The sequence below is a fragment of the Eurypyga helias genome, unplaced genomic scaffold, assembly GCF_000690775.1.
Source record: "Eurypyga helias isolate BGI_N326 unplaced genomic scaffold, ASM69077v1 scaffold12351, whole genome shotgun sequence".
Classification (NCBI taxonomy): Eukaryota; Metazoa; Chordata; class Aves; order Eurypygiformes; family Eurypygidae; genus Eurypyga; species Eurypyga helias.
In genome coordinates, this window is record NW_010231711.1 from 193,334 (window position 1) to 212,527 (window position 19,194).

Here is a 19,194-nt window from a genome sequence, read left to right on the forward strand (position 1 = left end):
ACCACCGATATATGCTGGAAGGTAGAGCTGCCCTTTACAGGCTGAAGCAATGGGCCAACAGGAACTTCATGAAATTCAGCAAACACAAGTGCAAGTCCTGCTGTGGGAAGGAATAAACCCTTAATAATGATACAGGATGATGAGCTGGGAAGCAGCTCTGGGGAAAAGACCTTGGGGGCCCTGCGGGCAGTGAGCTGGGCAGGACCTGGCAATGAGCCAGGGCTGCATCACCAGGACTACTGCCAGGAATCTCGTGGTTGTTGGGAACATTACCTTGACCTTTGAGCGAACAGACCCTAAAACACAAAAATTGAACATGGCTCTTAGAGCTGTGAGATATCTGCGAAGAAGTAAGTTTTATTCAGGAATTTACATTGTTGGAAGTCTGAAGGGATGGCAGTGTTCTAAAAGCAAAACAGTCTTAAAGAGCAAAGCCCTAATCAAAGGATGAGTCAAAATAGGAGAATATTTGTGCACTACAGCTCCTCTGCTTATGTTAGCAACCTTTCTCACTAGTTTATCTAGTAGTTACAATAGAAGAGCATTATTTTCCATGAGGAGTCAAATGTCTCCTCATCTTGGAAATAAGTATTTGGATACCAATTTCTAAATAGTCTCTTCAAAAATTTTAGAAAATCTAAATTTTAAAGAAATTAACTTTAGATTTTAATAAAAACCTAATATGAACAATTTACCATCAGGAAATTTCCAGACATTCATCACCTTCTATGAACTAGAAACCAAAGAAAACCCCTTTTAGAATTTTTGTTTATATCTTCAAAATACCTGGAGAAATAGCACTATTGGTAAGCCAGAAAATTTCCACAAGTTGACTTAGAAAGAGCTGGGGCACAGAACCAAACTCCTGAAATTTAGAAGATATCCCATGCAAATTGTATCAAAATAATTGTCAGGATACACGCTGTGACCACTACCAACATCTCCAAAATCCAGACAGTATGTGGTTTGTACTTTCCTCATGAAATAATTAATTTATAAGTCTAGCAGGATGACTGAAAATAATCCTTTCTTGCACAAAAACACACAGTGAGGATACGATTTTTATTCTACTGGGCTTTCAGGTAAAGGCGTAGACTGAGTTCAATCTTAACTTTATTTACATCTTAGTTCTTCCATTGTATGAAGTGGTGGAAAAGATAAGGCTGAAAGTGACTACAGAAACCTTGCTTATTCCAAATATCACCCTGAGGCAGAAAATCACAAACTTAAGGACTCAGGAATGAGAGAATCATCTTCCTGGTAAGAACTGGGAACATGAATGCGAACACAACTAAAACAGCCCTGGCATTAGCTTACAAATCAGTTAAGTTTTCGCTTTCTTTTGTGTAGCTGTTGCAACAGACTTTCAAAGAACCTGTCTGTTTGCACAGCAGATCCTGTCTTGATACAAAGAGCTGGACCAGACCTCTGGAGGCCCCCCTTCAAACCAAGGGCAAAGGAAAATATTATTTTTCTCTGTTTATATTCCTTTAGTTGGTGGGAAAAAAAAAACAAAACCCACAAAAAAACACAAACAACAAAACATGCATGAGAAGAGCTGAATGTCATAATCTGTTATTTTCTGAGATATCAGAGTAACTGGCTCCTGTGAGGAATTATAACTTTTATGGTGTGCCGCCTTCTCCTGATCCACCTGTCCACGTGTCATTTCTCTGCTACTAGTAGGATTTCTCTTAGCTAACCCCGAAAGAAACAGAATAGTATCAACTCCTATTCCAGCACAATTGACTACACTATCTAGTACATTTATTTTGTTAAAAGGAGTCCACGATTAGTGGGTAAAGAATTCACATGGAAGCAGCAAAAGATAAATATCTAACATAAATAACTAAATACAGGATTCTGTATCAATACTTAATTATGCAATACAGCCACTGTAGTCATAACATGGTCTAAGAAATTCTGGATTTTGTCTATAAATCCCTTATTTATTTTATAAAAATTATATACCAATAAACCTCTTAATATGCCTTCACAAATTCAGAATGGCTATTAAAACAGATCCTGATACTTGACATTTATTTATACAAGCCAGAACTTTTTTGTTCTCACATAAGGAACAAAAAATCCACACTTTTTAATCTCATGCTGTAATCATGTGGAAACCTGTCATGCAGTAATTCTCCAAAACCATTATGTGCTCTCCAGTTAAAGAAATTCAAAACAGAGAAATTCAATCAGGATGTTTCAAAATATCATATCTTCACCCTAGATATGATTTTCTTCATACCCCTCCCCTCACACAGTGTTATCCAAACTCCTTGTAATTATGATGACAGGCAAGAAATAGAACTGACATCACTGGCTTTCCATGAGCTGGTTGACAAGTCAACTTTATAGGCAGCTGGTAGGAAATAGTGTTTATATCCTAGGTGAGAGCACATCATTTAGACTGAATGCATTCAGGTATGCCTAATAGAAGCATTCATATACTTCTGATGTTGTAAAGGCTTTTATTATTAGCTTGACCTTAATTAAAACGCGTCATTAAAAAAATGCACACAAGTATCCTCTCAGTACTATCTCCTATAGAATGCTTCATCAATTGTTCTAAAAACAAACACAGACTGTGTATGTCATGACATCATATTGAGTGCTTTTAGGCCACTGGAACAACAAGAAAGAAGTAAAGAGATCTTTCTTCTTGCCAGGTTTGCATGTACCATGAAATAGAATACTGAATTGGAGTGTATATTGTGCCAGTTCAGGAAAACATTTGGGTATAACAGACTTCAAACCCGTGCTTCATCTCACTGATTTCAGCTGAATCTTAGTAACATAATACATGTTAGTAGTTTTATATTAACTGCCCAACTGGAAGTCATAGGTCGACACCCTATAGTGAGCTTTCATTCACTATGACGGAAAGGAAAGCAGATGAGATGTTCAAGCCAGGGAACAGGTAGTATGCGACCTGGACTTCAAGCTGCCCTAAGCACTGCCTACATCATTTCTAGGCGTATCAGCTTATCACACATTTACTCCTACATAATGCAACGCAGTACTGCACAAAGATTCCTGAACTATACCTCTGCGACCCAGGTGTAATGCAGAAAGTACAAATAAGTGAGGCTCACTGCCTCCACTGCCCCAACATAGCTATGGTACTTTTTGCACTCCACAACGAGCCACACAGACTTATCTTTTACCTCTAACTGCCTTTATAGACAAAGCCAGTTTTAATTGGATTTTTCTTATTACAAAATCTTCATTAATTGATGCTTTGTTGCTAGAAAATTCTCGAGAGACAATGTCACAGGAGGATGAAGCAGTATTTCATAATCAGGTTCCAACTCTAATACAATCAATGTGCATGTTGTGGGTGTCATTTAATGTGACATAGTATTAAGAAGCATGGATTAACAAGCTAAATCCCTTCCTTCCCCTTATTAGTGCTACCCAATGAACCATGTACCTGCACAATCATGTGAAAACTGTGTGGCTTTTGCCTTTGCAGTCCCCATCCCTCCTTCCCGTTCAGCTCAGGGCAGTAACCCTGATTAAGCACAATGGTCATCACTGAAAATTCAACATTATCAGATCAGTTAATTTTTACTTTAAACTACGTTGGAAATTACAGGATCTCAGATTTGTGTTAGTTCCAGACAAAATACCAACATTTATAAATGTTTTCTTACAACTAGGTCAGTTTACTGTCCTCACATTAAATATTTCTGAAGTCTTTCTCTAAAATACTCCAATTTTTTTAAAAACGTTAGCTATTCCTGTCACTACATGCTAAATCCCAAGACTTAATTTAGGTATAACTAAACATCAAATTTAAGGACTGTTGTGCCAGACTGAGAATGAATGACTTCACAGCTTTACATATGTTTTTAAAAATTTAAAAACTGCTAGGGTGAAGGTTATTAAGTGTATAAAACCAAGACATGACCTTTCAAAAATTAATTCCACTACTCTCTACTACATTTGCAAAGTCACAGAATAAGAAATTACAACAAGCATTTTTATTTCCTTAGATGGCTCATGTGAATATGAGAGGACAATGTATTCTGCTTAGTGAGGAAAAGCTGCCTTGCACTTAGCACTGTTTGATATGTAAACAGGAATGAGATAAAGACAAAGCAAAACAGTTGACATCAATGAAGTAAACCACATTTACAGAACATGATAATGAATAGCTTTTGGCATTTTTCTCTGAGGGAAAAGGGGTTTGTTTTCCTGCCTTTTTTCCCTTTGTCTCCAGCTTTTAAACCTATTCCAATCTGAACAATTTTACATCCTTTGAACCACGTCACACAGTAGCGCTGAGTTGGAATTACTGCTAACCATTTAAGTTCACAGATTTCTGCTCATAACTAGTGCAATAAAGCACCAAAACCAGAATTTCAAAAATAGGAATAATTTCATTAATGCCAAGAGGTAAACTATCAGCACAATATTAATAAATTAAACATTGCAGACAGATTCGGTGATTGCCAGAACACAGATCTTATTTTTGTTTTTCTAAACTAAGAAAATGACATGTTAAGATACGTCTTTTGTAAACTGGTTTCAACACAGAAAACTTACATTAGCCTGTGTGTTGCTCAATAAATACTGTCTTGATATTTTCCTAAGACAAAATTTCAAATAATTCTGTGCACCTGTACTGTGAAATACGTAAGTTTTTAGAGACAGTGGTTATACTCAAATGGAGGGCAAAGAAATACAGCTTGGTCTATATTCTCAAAATGCCAAATGTCTTCAGGCTAAACTCAGGCACCTTTTTAAAAAAAAAAACAAACAAACCTGAAATGCCTGTGGAATAGGTTTAAATCAGAGATTCAAGGCTTCTCTTCCTAAAATTACATAAAAATTATTAAAATGTAAATCTAGGATAATTCCCTGAAAGAAAAAATTGAATGCACAACAGAAGGGACTCAAAATAGAATTTTTCACACCTCAAGTGACATTTAAAAAATGATAAAGGCAGTATACCTTGTACTGCTGTTTCTCTAATATAATTCAGTATTTTATAGGACAGAATCACTCAGGAGATCATAATTCTGTGAACTATCACTTTACAAGCATAATTTTGAAGCTGAATATACATTAAATAAGGAGTATAATGATGATAAAAAAGTAGCAACTATTAAGGACTGCTGAACACGTAAAGAAAGTAAATCAGTGCATGCAAGTGCAAACTGGTGCAAGCCATGTCCTGAAATGCTTCAGAAAATGTGTTTCAACTTTGTTCCTACAACCAAGAGTAATTTTTTATTCTTGTGTTCAGACTTACTTTGGCACTAGTTGCCAGGTAGATGTCATTAAGTTTATGAGCCTCAAGGCGTTTCTCCACCAGCATTTGCTACTTTTAAAATGCTGATTCATTAAACAAAACTTACTGGGTTAAGAGCCACAGTATCAGATCTAAAATTTAAAAAGTGCTGTGGGTACCTGCTTATAAGTTTCACCAGTATCCAGGTAAAACATTAATAATATACTTCTAAATCATTTCATATAAACACTGATTGTAGTTGATGGATCAGTTTCAGATCAGCTGATTTACAAGAAGCCTCCTTCTTGCCCTGTATATGCTGGCATGGCCAGGTGTATTCAGGTACGTTTACTAAACAAGTAATTCTGAACAGTAAGATCCCCTTAAAGCCCTTTAACTTGGCCAAAAAAAAGTTGAGGCGTCCCAAGACACTAGTCACTCTAGTGAATTTTGAAATACTGGGAAATATACATTATTCACAAAAGAATGAGACATTATTAAGGAGGATTACTATAATTAATATATCAATCATCATTATTTACCTACGGCAGGAGCTAGAACACGTCACACAATACAAGAATATGAGTTGGTGCAGTACCTAACTTCACCCACTTACTTTACAAAGCAAGAATATTCTTCTTTCTAAATGGCGTAAATAAGTATGTATTTATATATGTTATCTATTTAGCAATCAACCAGCCACAATCATTAGTGGTCATCCCCTTTACGTAAGCAGTGGGTCCTGATTTTCACTCAGCCAGCAAGTTACACAATGCTGAATACAGGTTCAGTTACAGAGAATTCACGGCTGCTCTCCTACGCTCAGCCAAGACCTGCCGTGCCTCCCCCTGCCCCAGGACCCCTGTCTGATCTTAATGTGTTCCAAGACCACCAAAAAAAGGGAATGGGATGGATGTGTGTGTGTGTGTGTGTTTCTTACACTTCCTCAGTCCTCCCAGTGAAATTATACTGGATGAAAGCTCACAAAGGGACTACTTGTGACATTAAATTTCCCATAGTGTCTTCCATTGTCTCATAAGGCAGAAAATACTAAAGACCATGAGCTGTACGCTCAGGAAACCTGAAGTAAACTTTATAGGTTGCACATTAAGAAACTGACTGAAGGGCTGAACCTAAGCAGGTTACTTATGTGCTGAAGTTACACTGACTGTGCACTGTATAAAAGGAGCTGGCCTTCCTGAGTCAAGAGGATTTGCAGATTTATTTCAGTACTTCCATAGTTTGTGCATTAAAGAGGACAGAGACTCCCTGTTGAGTCTTATTGCTAAAATCCGTATGTCTTTACACCTAGGGATTTGCAGTTTGTGCAATTTAGTTTTGTAGACAAGCTAGATTTGTATACAAACAAGTTGGTTTTAAAATAAAATAAAATAGAATAAAATAGAATAAAATAGAATAGAATAGAATAAAATAAAATAAATCATAGCAGAATAAATTATGCCACAGAGCAGCCTTGTTTTTCCCGTCATATATATGGGAAGCTAGAGTGGGAAAAGACTGGAGGATTACAATTGCATGCTTAAAAAACAGGCTCCAAAATAACCTACAGAACCAAAGCATTTGATAAGATGCTCCCATTTGTTCCAATTTTGACTTAACAACCAACCTAACTCCGTAACATACTCACTGAAGTTAAGTCCACCATAGTACCTATTTTATTAGATGCTGCTCCATTCCTCTTAATTGTTACTTGACTGAGGAGCCCTGTTTAAACAGGGGATTAGGTCTGGAAATATGTCAAATATAAATAATGGAGATGAAAATATAGAGGGAAAGGAATCACTGCGAGCATGATGGAAATGGGGAAAGAACTGCAGGTACGAGAAAGTACAGATGCATCCCTAATTGCGAATCGGATTTCTACAGCTGTACCTGAAACCAAAGACATGACTTGTACAAAAGCAAACACAAAGAAATACTCAGAAATACTATGGTACTAATATACAGTCTCCTGCAGTAACAGTTTTAAACCATCTGGATTTAGGTCAGGAAAGTAGTAGAAAATAAAGCCCAAGCAATCAATGGTTTCGATAAAAAAGCACACCAACGGAGAGTCATATAGACTTTCCCTGTGTTGTATTCATTACTGGAAAATTTTAATGACATAGGACAATCTGCAATTGTTTTCCAAAAAATTACTCCACTAATAGATTATTTTTCTATTTAATAGTATAATTTTCATTTTTCATTTTTTCTGTGAAAGGCCAAGGATTTTTTTTTTTTTTTTTTTTTAACAAAAGATTAGCACTGTTCTTAGTCTTAGTAATAATCCCCATCTTGGGTGAACAAAACAAAGCACGAAATTGGCGTCAGTGGACCAGCGTCAAAATAAACACTGCAATTAATATGTGAATTTAATACTAAGCTGCAACACCAGCTTGGTAAACTGATTTCTACCCATTTAATGATTTGGTTATGGTAAAATTTCATAAAGGTTAAAGCAGAAATTAGAAGGTGCCAACATCTGTCATAAGCCATAATTTACACTTCTCTGTAATTACGGTTACAAGTGCAGTTTGTCAAATGGTGTTTCTACATCGTGTCAGTGCTCTTTTCCACCACTTTGGTCAGCAGAAAATTTCTACCAAGTTTTTTATTTCATAGGACTTCCTTGATTTGCACAGTTCTTTGTGCAAACAGGATTTATTCTAATAATTTTTCTCACCTGTACTGCTACTGTTCAAGAAATGCTGAAACTTCCAATTGGGTGAGCAGAGAGGTGTTATTAGCACAGACAGGTCACAGATCTGAATGGCCTGTTAGGAAGCAGAAAGCCTCACACATGTCTCTTCCTTGAAACACTCTGAACTACTCCCATTCAGCTCCTCCAGTGTGTCTCCTTGTCTGATCCAGAGCGCTGCTTGCACAGATCTGATAAAAATACAGCTTTCCCTCCTTAGATAGGCTAAAATACGTGTGAAAATCCTTAAGCATCCCAAACACCCCTGTACTGTTTTACATCTGTTGGCTGCCAAAGGTGATTTGAAACTATTGAAACTACACTTGAAACTATTTTGTTTACTTTTGAAATCAACCACCGAGTACATCATGTTTCGTAAGATTGATGTTGTACTGCACTAAGCTGCAGCAATAACACTTCGTGCCACAATTCCAAGAGATACATCATAAACTAACTGGAGATAAACAAGCCCTACTGGACAATAAGGAAGTTCCACACATCATCTGGGTAATGGGTGATTCAGTACAAGATATTCCTGCACCATTCTGTCCAGCATTACGTTGCATAAAATAATTCTGGAAGCCGAGAGTGATGGAGCTGCCATTTTTAGGTGATGTATAAAACTGAGATCCTAACTCTTCTGCTCATTAGCAGTCAATTAGCATACTCAGGAAACTTTGATTGGTTACTTATAAGCTTTAGGCATAACACAGTTTGAGTAGCTATATTTTAACTACAAAAAATTGCGTGTGCAAATCAAAGGAAACCGTGAACAACCCGGTTTAACCTCAGTGTAGATGTCATTTTGAGGTATGAGTAATGAAAGAACTACAGGAGGAAAACCATGTTACACTCTGGGTTGTCCTTGCCTGTGTTTCCTGAGACAGTTGGCTAGAATAAGCGTAAAGTTACTCCACTGCAGTGGAAAATTCAGGCTAGCTCAGGGAGTTCAGTGAAGACAGTAAGTTCAAGCAACGGTGAGAGGTACCATCTCTCTTAGCTCTACCATTAAGTTGCGATGAGCTGAGTTCAATGACTGGGGTTTCCGTATGTCAGTAACAATTTCTCCAGTGACCCATCCCTGACTGGAAATTCATCTACCGTTAATTTTATCAGGATGATTCTAAGAGTGACTTTTGAAATATAAATTGCAGAACTATATTATCGCTCTAGATTCATGAAATGTAATAGCTAAGTGGTTTCAGGAGCTGAATCCACTGAATCTCCCACCACACAGAAGACAATTAGCATCCCAGTAAAGTGCGGAGATATATTTTGTACTTAAACGAAAAGCCAAATGAGCTCCTCTGTCATTTTTATAAGTGAGTAATCACATATACTTTTAAGCTAGATTTTCTACAGCAATTTCATCCCTTGGAGCTACATCCATTTTCAGTCTGACATGAAATACTTGTGGGCTCCTTAAACAGTCAGTACTTAATTTCTTCAACAGAGGACCAAATTTAGCCTCATATATATATATAACTTCCATGGAGCTCTGGAGATTTCTTTTTTCTAACAAAAGCTTGAACTTGGCCCACAAACTTAAAGGTGCAAGACACTCATCAGCAGAATTCACAACAATTGGAAAGTCATCTAGTTCATGTTATATTTATTTTTGATTTTTTTTAATCCATTTCAAGGAATTTATTCCAAACAGTATTTTATTGCATGTTTAGTCTTCTGTTAAAACTAAGACAGAGTTCCCGGTGCTCTTAATTAGGAAGTTTGTTTCTTTCTTGTGGACTAAACAGATTTCATATTCCTGCTTCCTATTCTTTATAGAGACAGATTACTCTCCTCTTGTCTTCTGCATGTATTTCCATATCATGCTTACCCCAAAGGAGACAAGACAGACAGAGCCTCTCTCAATCAAAAGAAATAGTGAATATTACCATGCCAAGTCAACTGAAGTAAATGCAAGTTCGTGGATCAAAAATAAACATGCAGAAGTAAGCTGACTAAACCTCTAAAAGGCAAATATCACATGTTTTTCCCACATCAGTGGTCCAATGTTATGTTTTCAGTTCTGAACTATACCGGCACCAAGAGAATGTAAAATACTGAAGATTACCAGATATCCGAGTTCCCTTAAGACAACACAGAAATACAAGGAGGCATGCCTTGGCTCTACGATACCACTCTAAACATACAATTTATTCCTGAGAAAACCACCTAATTTCTTCATTTACACATAGTTAGTTCTACTACATCAGCTTGTTACAATTACAATGGAGAGAAAAACAGCTGCTGAAAAGAGAAGTAATCATAATGAACGATTTCTTTACTTCTGAGAGTCTGCCAATGGAATGCTGTACATCATTTGCCACTATTAAATCAATATGTACAATGAACAACACAGTGAAGTGGGATTGTTAATATCAAATGGAAGAAAATACCCAGAGGAATGTGAATTTCAGATTTACACTCTCAGAAAAGCAGAATTTCTATAGCGTTTATTCTGAAAGCCAGACAAATAGCAAGTCCACTTGGGACCTAGGACAAAGACACTGAGCTAAGTCTTAGACTTATTTTACTACCTTTACTTTGTTAAATAAAAACTGTTCTTGGATTTCATGTAAATGCATGATTATTAAACATACGTAATTTGGAAGGATCCTTTAGGAATAAAACAGTCATGTGTAAGGCAGCTAATGTCAAAACTGGAATAAATAAATATCAAAATCCAACGCTAAGATACTTCTGCTTTCAAGTAGAAAAATACTGTTTTGGATATCCTGACATGTAGTTAGAATGAAACTGTGTATGTAACTAACCCTGAATTCAGGATGAACCACTCAAAACAACTGCACAGCCAGGTACTCAAAACAAATATTGTGAAATAAAGTTAATAACATAGTGGTACACTTTATGCATGAGGTGTAGGCATCTACAAATACAAAAAAACCCACTGAATTTGAAAAATAAAGCAAATGACACAAATGAATACTTCAGTTTTGTTTTGAAAACCTGAGCTGTGATCCTGATTATATCTTCTGTCATTGCAACGCTACCCTCCTAGAAACGTACCCTGTAAGACACAACTATCCACAAATATCACTGAAAGAGGGCATTTAATATAGATGAAATGTAGTCAATTTTCAGAAAGATCCTGCATAATATTAACTTTAATGCTGACACTATTCTTAACTATTTCCTGAATATTAAGGTGCACAGTGCTGATATTAAGGAAGTTTTGGTTTACGTGGCATGGTCATCACACCTGCCCTGTCCAGAAACAATGAAAAATTTCTTAGCTTCCATACACTAATAGGCTGCTCAGGGTTCCATTTAATTTTCATTAAAATATGAAAGTCTAAGCCTGAAATATGAGAGACTAAGCCAAAAAGCTTAGCAGAACAGAAGTAAATTAATAAGAAAAACGAGGCGAATTAGACCACAGACTAACACTTTCAAAAATCAATACTGGATGCAAAAAACCCCAAACATAGTTATACTTCGTTGGTTTTTTTGATCTGATATATATGAAAACATGGATTGTAAAATGTTATATTAGAAGTAGATAAAATTAGTTCTTGTCAATCAATATGAATTTAAAACATGAAGATGTACCGCTGTCATAATACAACATATATTTTCTGCTGTCCATCCGCAACAAAATTGAGGTAGTTTATGATTATTACCGTGCAGTGTAACAAATCACACATATCACCCCTTTACTGGTGTTGCCTCTCAACTCTTTGAAGTGTAAAGAACAACACTGATGCTTGAAGATCATGCTCCAAGAGATAAATGGAGCCTGAATTTCAAAGAAAGAATAGGACAAGAAAAGGAGAACTAAAGGGGGAAAGAAAAAAAAAAGTTCATTTTGGTTCAGTTCCTGTTCATTTCTAGTGAGGTAAAAAGTAAACCAAGATGAATAATCTTATGAACGCTATTTACTCAGAAAACCTGTATGAATGAAAAGAAAAAGGAAAATTGAAGGAAGTAAGAATACTCGGATAAAGACTGTTAACAGCTGAAATAAAAGTGGAGGCTGAAATTATAAGAGGGCAGGGAAAAACATGTTAAAGAGCGCAATGTGACAGCATATTTTGCTGGAATATACATATGTTACACACACAGTAAAGAAGGTTCAACCTCAAAAAAAAAAATTAGTGGAAAAAATTCAGACACCAGCAAATAAACAGAAAAAGGATTAATAGTATGCAACATAAGTAAACAGAATAAAACAAAACAAAACAAAAAGGCAAAATACAAAAGAGAAAATTTAGATAATTCTTTTCATGGTGAAATTATTCCAGGTTACCTAGATATAAAACTCACTGAAGTCAGTTTAAACCTGCTCCAGAATCTCAGACAAATATATCTTCTTCTCCTCTCTCCATTACCTTTCTAATAAGTAGCTGGTGTAGTTTAGCTGTCAGACCTCACTGGAATCTAAGTAAATGGATTTGCCTCATTTAATTCGGAATATACAGATCTTGTCCTTAAAATAGTCCTACTGGTTGTGAAGCAGATTTTCACAGTAGTATTGTATGAGGATAGCTAAGAAACAAACACTCGCAGTTAAAGCTTTTCGCTAGACAGCTGCAAAATACGTAAATTATATCAGGAATATGTAAACAGATTGAAGTGCATAATTTTATATTATTTGCTACCACATAGTTTAAAAAAATAAAACCAAATTATTTTCACTTTTACTTAGGGTTTCACCTATCCATACTCACGTATGATACTGAAATGAATTCCAGAAAAATTAACTGAGAGTTAACTCCCTCGGTTTCTGAAATCTGTTGGAAATTGCATCTTCGCATTACCCCATTATTTGGCAAGTCTGTCAAGAATGCTTGAAAAGTTTTATACCCCAACGGTCCTTTGCTGTCTAGGCATGCTAAATGTACATAGCTTGCGCTACGTGCATCACTGCATTGTCTTGTGAGCGTTAATATATTTAGAATACAAGCTTTTTGGAGAAAAGGAATGAGCTGCATGAAATCAAGTTAGGACAAGAAAACTTGCCGGTATCAGAAAAATATGGATTTACTTGTTCAACCAGAACTTGAATGTGTGTTTCCAATCCAAGAGACCTTTGGAAAGGAGAACATGGAAGAAGCAGATAAATGGAAAGAGCTGAGTGTAAATACATTCAGTATGTCCATATATGTGCGTGCACACATAAATTCAAGTTATGTTACTTTGAGACACCTGAGATATAAGAAAGTAAAAAAAAACGTTGCCTTTGAACCTCTAAGAAGTTTTTGCAAAATTCTAATGAATCCAGAAAATATTTCATAAAATCTTATTTCACAATAATCTAAGCTTCAACTCTAAACTCCTCAGCTGTTACGCAGAATCTTTAAAAGCAAAACCCAAGAGTATTAGATATGAAGTTGAATTTAGTTTGGATCCTCAAGGACAGATAACTTTTTTCAGAGTGTTTCAGAGTCACTTTTGGCAAGGTAAAACTTTTTCTAGGGTAATTCCAGTATAATAATTTGAAAATTAACTTTTTACTCAGCATTCATAACAAGAGAAGCATGCTGGAGTAGGATAATATAAAGATGATAAATTTCACACGCTGACTTTAAGAATCACCTACATGTAGTCATCCAGGCTTTAAAATTCCTTATCCTCTGTAAAACATGAAGTGCATTTCTAACTTCTGAAGTTCTTGTTTCATGTGTGAGTAGGGTGGTCAATGCAAAGTACAGAAAAATGAACATAAAGTAGAAACGAGTGCTAAGTTTTTAAATTAATGCAAGGTAAAAAAAAGTTTGGGAAAGGAAAAGGAAGTGGGAGATTGTTTAGTTTTTCCTCTCCTTCATTCACACCTTTACTCAGAACTTAAATGCCGAAAGATCTATGGCAAAAAAAAAAAAAAATCTTAGGGGTGACAGACAAACTACGAATCATTAGGTTAACAGTTGCCACAAGGGCTGCCATGTACTGAAAGTGTTAATTAAATACAAGTTTACAGGCAATATGCTAAAGAAAATACCCATATTAAAGAAATTATACATATGCAAGGGGGAGCAATTAGTAGAGAACTTTGAGGATTTAGCTGTTTTTTCATAATGTGGGAAAAAAACAGATATTCATTAACTCTCATTAAAAATGTATGAAGGATCTTTTATGATTCTGCAGAGGTCTTCAATGCCCTCTGCCCCTTCAAGCATTTAGCTGCCCCAGCTGTGCAAGAAGCCTTTTTGAGACTCCTCTTGGCTCAGAAGCAGCTTTTGAGCTCAGGTGCTGGGACTTGGTACTGGCATGATCTGAGGTCAACCATGCCGGTGCCCACCCCACAGACCCCTGCGACCCTCAGCCGTGGCTCATGTCCTGGCCTGGTGTCACCCTGTCCCCATCCCCATGGCCCTGCCCCAGCTATCTGGGTAGCGCCGGACCCCACTACCCATCCCTTGACCTGCTGGGTGCTGTAGGAATGGGCCAGGAGGGTGAGGGCCCTGCCCCACTGCCACCCTTGGTGCCCTGTTCCTCTGCCCATGCAGGGCAGCACCTGCCCCAGCTCCTCTCTGGCCATTACACAGAATCGCCTACATCCTGGGAAAGGCACTGAACATCAAGGGAGGCCTAGCAAAACTGGTGCCACCATGTGAGAATGATTTCAAGGTTTCAAAGTGTCACCCAGTATGATTTCCCTGGAAGTGTCTGAGAAGAGAGAACACTTAAAGCAAAACAGAAATTATATCCTGCTACTATTTGCACAGAAGAATTAGGAAGGGGTTTGGGCCAAGTAGAAGGACTTGGCCCTCGCAGCCATTCAGATGCAGGGATGCTAAGCCTAACATCTCCTACCACAGCTTTTCTCCCTTCCTGTGCCCGTACCTCCCACAATGGAAAACCTGAGGAACCTCTGAGTCTGATCTCTACCTTCCTACTAAATTTAAATACAATGAATGCCACTTTCCTGACTGCCTGGAGCTTCATTCTGTCAGCAAGATTTTAAAACACAGTTGATCCTCAACAGTGAAGCCCATAGAGCCCCAGCATCAAACTTTATTGGGATGAGACTGAGAATTTTGGTACGACTAAGTTATGCTGTTTCAGCACACGAAGTCTACTGGCAGTTTGGTAAAGTGACGCAACTTGGCACTTCGTACAGCAATTATTATTCCAGCAGGACTACCACCCGTGGGAAAATCTGATGTAACCCTTCCAGATCTAGTTATTTCATTTGCAGTATTTAGATCCAACCAATTTTGTAAGACAGGTCTAACGCTTGGATATTCGTGTAGTCAGCAGACACAGATATCAGCAACAGGTAATTTGTGAAGCAAAGGTATCAAAATGGTATTGTGTAATCACCTCAGTGAATTTTTATGGACACTGCTGGGCTTTACTGGGGTACTGAAGGTTTAAATCAAAGTGAGTATCAGTGAGGAAAAAAGTGAGCTGCCAGGCTTGAATACAGGGAAATAGCATGGAACATCAGAGGATTGGAACATCCCTAAAATGTCTATTTTTCCAATTATATGGGACTAATGAAAAAAACAACTTTTCTCTATGAATTTACCTTGTATCATTAGACTGCCATAGCTACATTTGTAGACATATGGAAAACTGTTATTTTCAAGATCGATATTTCCTTCTCTTGCATTTTAAATGAGAAAATAATCAAACGATTGGAAAGAAAAATGTCATCCAAAGATGAAAGAAAAGAAAGATAGAAAGCATGAAAACACAGAATGTCTTCCTGGCTTTACATCTACAGCAGTTATAGAACAAAGAGGCTGTCTCCTAAATATGTTGAATTGGGGAAATTTGGAGTAAGTGGCCACTTGCAGTCTTGAAAATTCTCATCTTGAGCTCTTGTGTGTGAGAGAAAGGAAGAGTGGGTGATTAATACGGACGATGCTAGAATAATCACCATTTTTCACACATTGTATTAGTTCTTGTTAGAACAGATGATGACTGGAAACACGCAAAAAATCAGACATAAGGCTTTGCATTTAGTGCCTCTGAAAAATACTTACTGGGATCTTTTCTATACCATTCACTTCCCTTACTGTAATCTCTAAGCCCATTTTGAAGATCATCCTTTGGAGACGGGAATGATTTCCTCAATGATCAAGCAAAGAGGTTCTGAACAATTCAGACTGTAATGAGAAATTCAATCACTTCACTAAAATTCTACTTTATACATAAAATTAACAGCAGGTTTTCTTCGTGACAGTGAAGAGGGCACCTGTACTGAAAAACTGCAAAAGAAGATACACCAGTTCTGTGAACTCATCTACGGGGAGTGTGACAGAAGTGTTTCACTGTTTTTAAGGGCTGGGAGAAACAGCACAGGCAGAGAGAGCAGACACTGCAGTGCACATCATTTCTAACAGCAGTTTGAAAACACAAACACAAAATGCACTCCCTGACCACAGTCCAGCTTCTGCATGAATGTGTACAGTAATTTCTTCCCCAGCTTGAAGTTGTTTGCTTTTACACACACAGCTTATTTACAAGCAGTATATTTCAATCGTTCACACCAATGTTGGGCGACAAAGAACCGGCAGTATAAAGGAGGACTAAAAAACGTCTGGCAGAACCACCTTGCACTACTGAGCGCTGTACCAGTTTGCCGACGCTACCAAAAGCCGTAACAGTACAATCAATTAGGAGAACTAGCAACCTTGTTTAAACTGACAATGGTGACATCAAGTCGAACACCTGCCAAACACACCTTCGTTTATGAAGGCATTTTCTACAGTTAAGTAGCCTTAAGCTATGTTCCCGATACACATACACAAATGTAATGACATGATTTTTAATTACAGTATGTTTGCCTATCTTTCATATACCTATTACACACTCTTATATTTTCATATATACTACAGCTTTTAAATATAGAGGCTTTTAAAAATCGAGCAATTGGCCCATAATAATAAATGCAGGTCTTGCCTTTTTTTTCTCTAAGATTTTTCCCACATTTTTTTCTTTCCTGTCTTTCCGATCTCTCCTTTTAGTACCCTTTCTTTACCAGAGTTGAAGGCCAGTTACAAGCTGATCCATCACCACTGGCACCTCCCTTCTTTGCTCTGTTTCACTTCAGTTGCAAGATTCGTCACTACGGTAGTACCCACTGTAACTATGCGGCTAAACTGAAATGTGCTAGAAAAGCTAACACAGAGCCTTACTAGGAAGCTAACCTTCCCACACCAGGAAAGCAATGCTTGCAATAACGGCCTGTATCTGCACCTCACCAAAAAAAAAATGAAGAGTAAATCAAGAAAAAACTCCAATCTCTCTGTATTACATTTCACCATCAAAATAAACAAAACTCTGCAGTTCTTATAAAACACACCAAATTAATAGAAATTTTAGAAATTTCAATCAAGTATCTTCTGATAAAAATCAGCTTCTGAATGTAATGAACACATGGGAGTAGCTGTCGTCAACCAAAAAACCTTGACTCGCCTTTTCAGGACTCTCTCCATTCCCGATATGCTCTGCCTGCTAAATCTCAAGAAATGATCTTACCTTTCAGGAATTGCTTCTGTCTCTCTCCATCATGATCCACATGCAGTTGCAGTAAGAGATGTATTCATTCAGACCCCTCCCTATATAAATTTAGTTGGCTTGCTACTTTAAGGTCCTAGTTATGCACAGGTTCAGTAGAAAGCAGCCAGCTATTTGTCTTCGTGTGCTGCCCTAGCAGTCACAACGTGTGCAAGAACATATATTCAAGTGTCTGAGCTCAAGCTCCCTCTCAGCACAGCACCAAACACCATGAAATTATATCCTAACATCTCCCCCTATACATTGGGGTGAAACCCCAGCCTTACTGAACCTCTCAGTGACTTCAAAGGGGAGGGATTTCCCCTCTTATTTATTCACATTAACTCTTAATACAGGATTATATACCACTTAATACATGAACTACCTCTCACCTTTTACGACACCAAGTCTAACAATAACCACTATTGGCAATACCTCTGACTCTTTAAGGTACTTTATTTAAAATAAGAATAAAAAACCAATGCTATGTCTCATTTCTCATACTGCAATGGCTTAAGCAAACAATGAAAAAAACGGGTATCTTGTGATCTTAAAAGCCATTATTTACTAAGATTGTTCAATCTTCTACATAAAGGTGCAATATTAATCAACACAAAAAGGAACGGAAAAAATATCAAAAAACGGCTGGGCATAAACCACCTCTAGTTTCTAAAGGGCTGTTATCTAATTAAATTTGCTATTAGAGTCAAGATTACACTTGCTTAAAGCAAACATGACAAATTCACTTATTGATGTTACCAGAATGATATGATCTCATCAGAATTTGACTAAGCCAGAAATCATGAATATATAACAGAGGCCAAATCCTGCTTTCTGATTTATGTATGAGTTTGATGCTGTAGAAATTCACCCCTAGTTTAACTCTATCAACCAGCAAAGACCTGGCTCACTAAAGTACTGCACTCAGGAGTTCAAGGTAAGAAATATTTGGCCCAAACTCTCTCTCAATAATGCAAGATACAATCTACTCTATGCAGCCAAAGCAAAGCTTTATTGATAAAAGCAGCTTTATGCAAATGTTCAGCTATAAATTACTTCTAAAGAGTTGGCACTGCAATGTTCAGACATCTATTTAAGAATACTATTTTGTTCTTTTTGGATGCTTATCAGATAAAGCTTTGTTCATATGAATCTAATTATTCAGTTCTTTGCTAAGTTCTTTCCTGTTGGAGCTTCTTGCAAAGTCACTTCAAACTGTTTCATTTTCTGAACAGAGTGATTCCAAGCAACTTTTGCTGGAAGAGGAATAAATTAATGATCAGGAGCTCAGAATCCTTTTGGTCTTCAAAGCCTTCAAATGATTTAAAACAGAATTTAACTCTTCCTCTGCCCCCCCTTTGAATTGGTCCATTTTCAGTAAAGCAACTTTGCCTCAGGTTTCTTCAGAGCTAGTGCATTACACTACTCTGTACAGTAACAGAAGTCCTAACAGCTTAAAACACGACCAAACAACAGTAGTCTGAAGATTTACATTTAAGAAGAAAATCAGCATCAGGTAAGCTTTTCCTGTGAAAATTAATGTGGGATCTTTCCATTTCAAGGCCCCAAATCTAGGAATACTATTTTATTCAAATACTAGCCAGAATGGAAGATAGAAAAGTTGAAAGAAGAATCCATGGGAAAAAGGTTTAGATATGAAAACCTCAAAATATTAATTTTACATAATTTTAATTATTATTGGTCTTCTTACAATTACTCACTATACAAATTATAAACTTAGACAATTCAGGGGATCATTAATGACAAATAGGCTTTCCTC

The 19,194-nt window shown here is 37.0% G+C and overlaps 1 protein-coding gene across 1 annotated transcript in view; it reads right to left on the reverse strand.

Moving 5' to 3' along the window:
- Positions 1-19,194, reverse strand: part of MYO16 (myosin XVI) — a 283,911-nt gene that overhangs the window by 127,847 nt on the left and 136,870 nt on the right. The window lies entirely within an intron of this gene.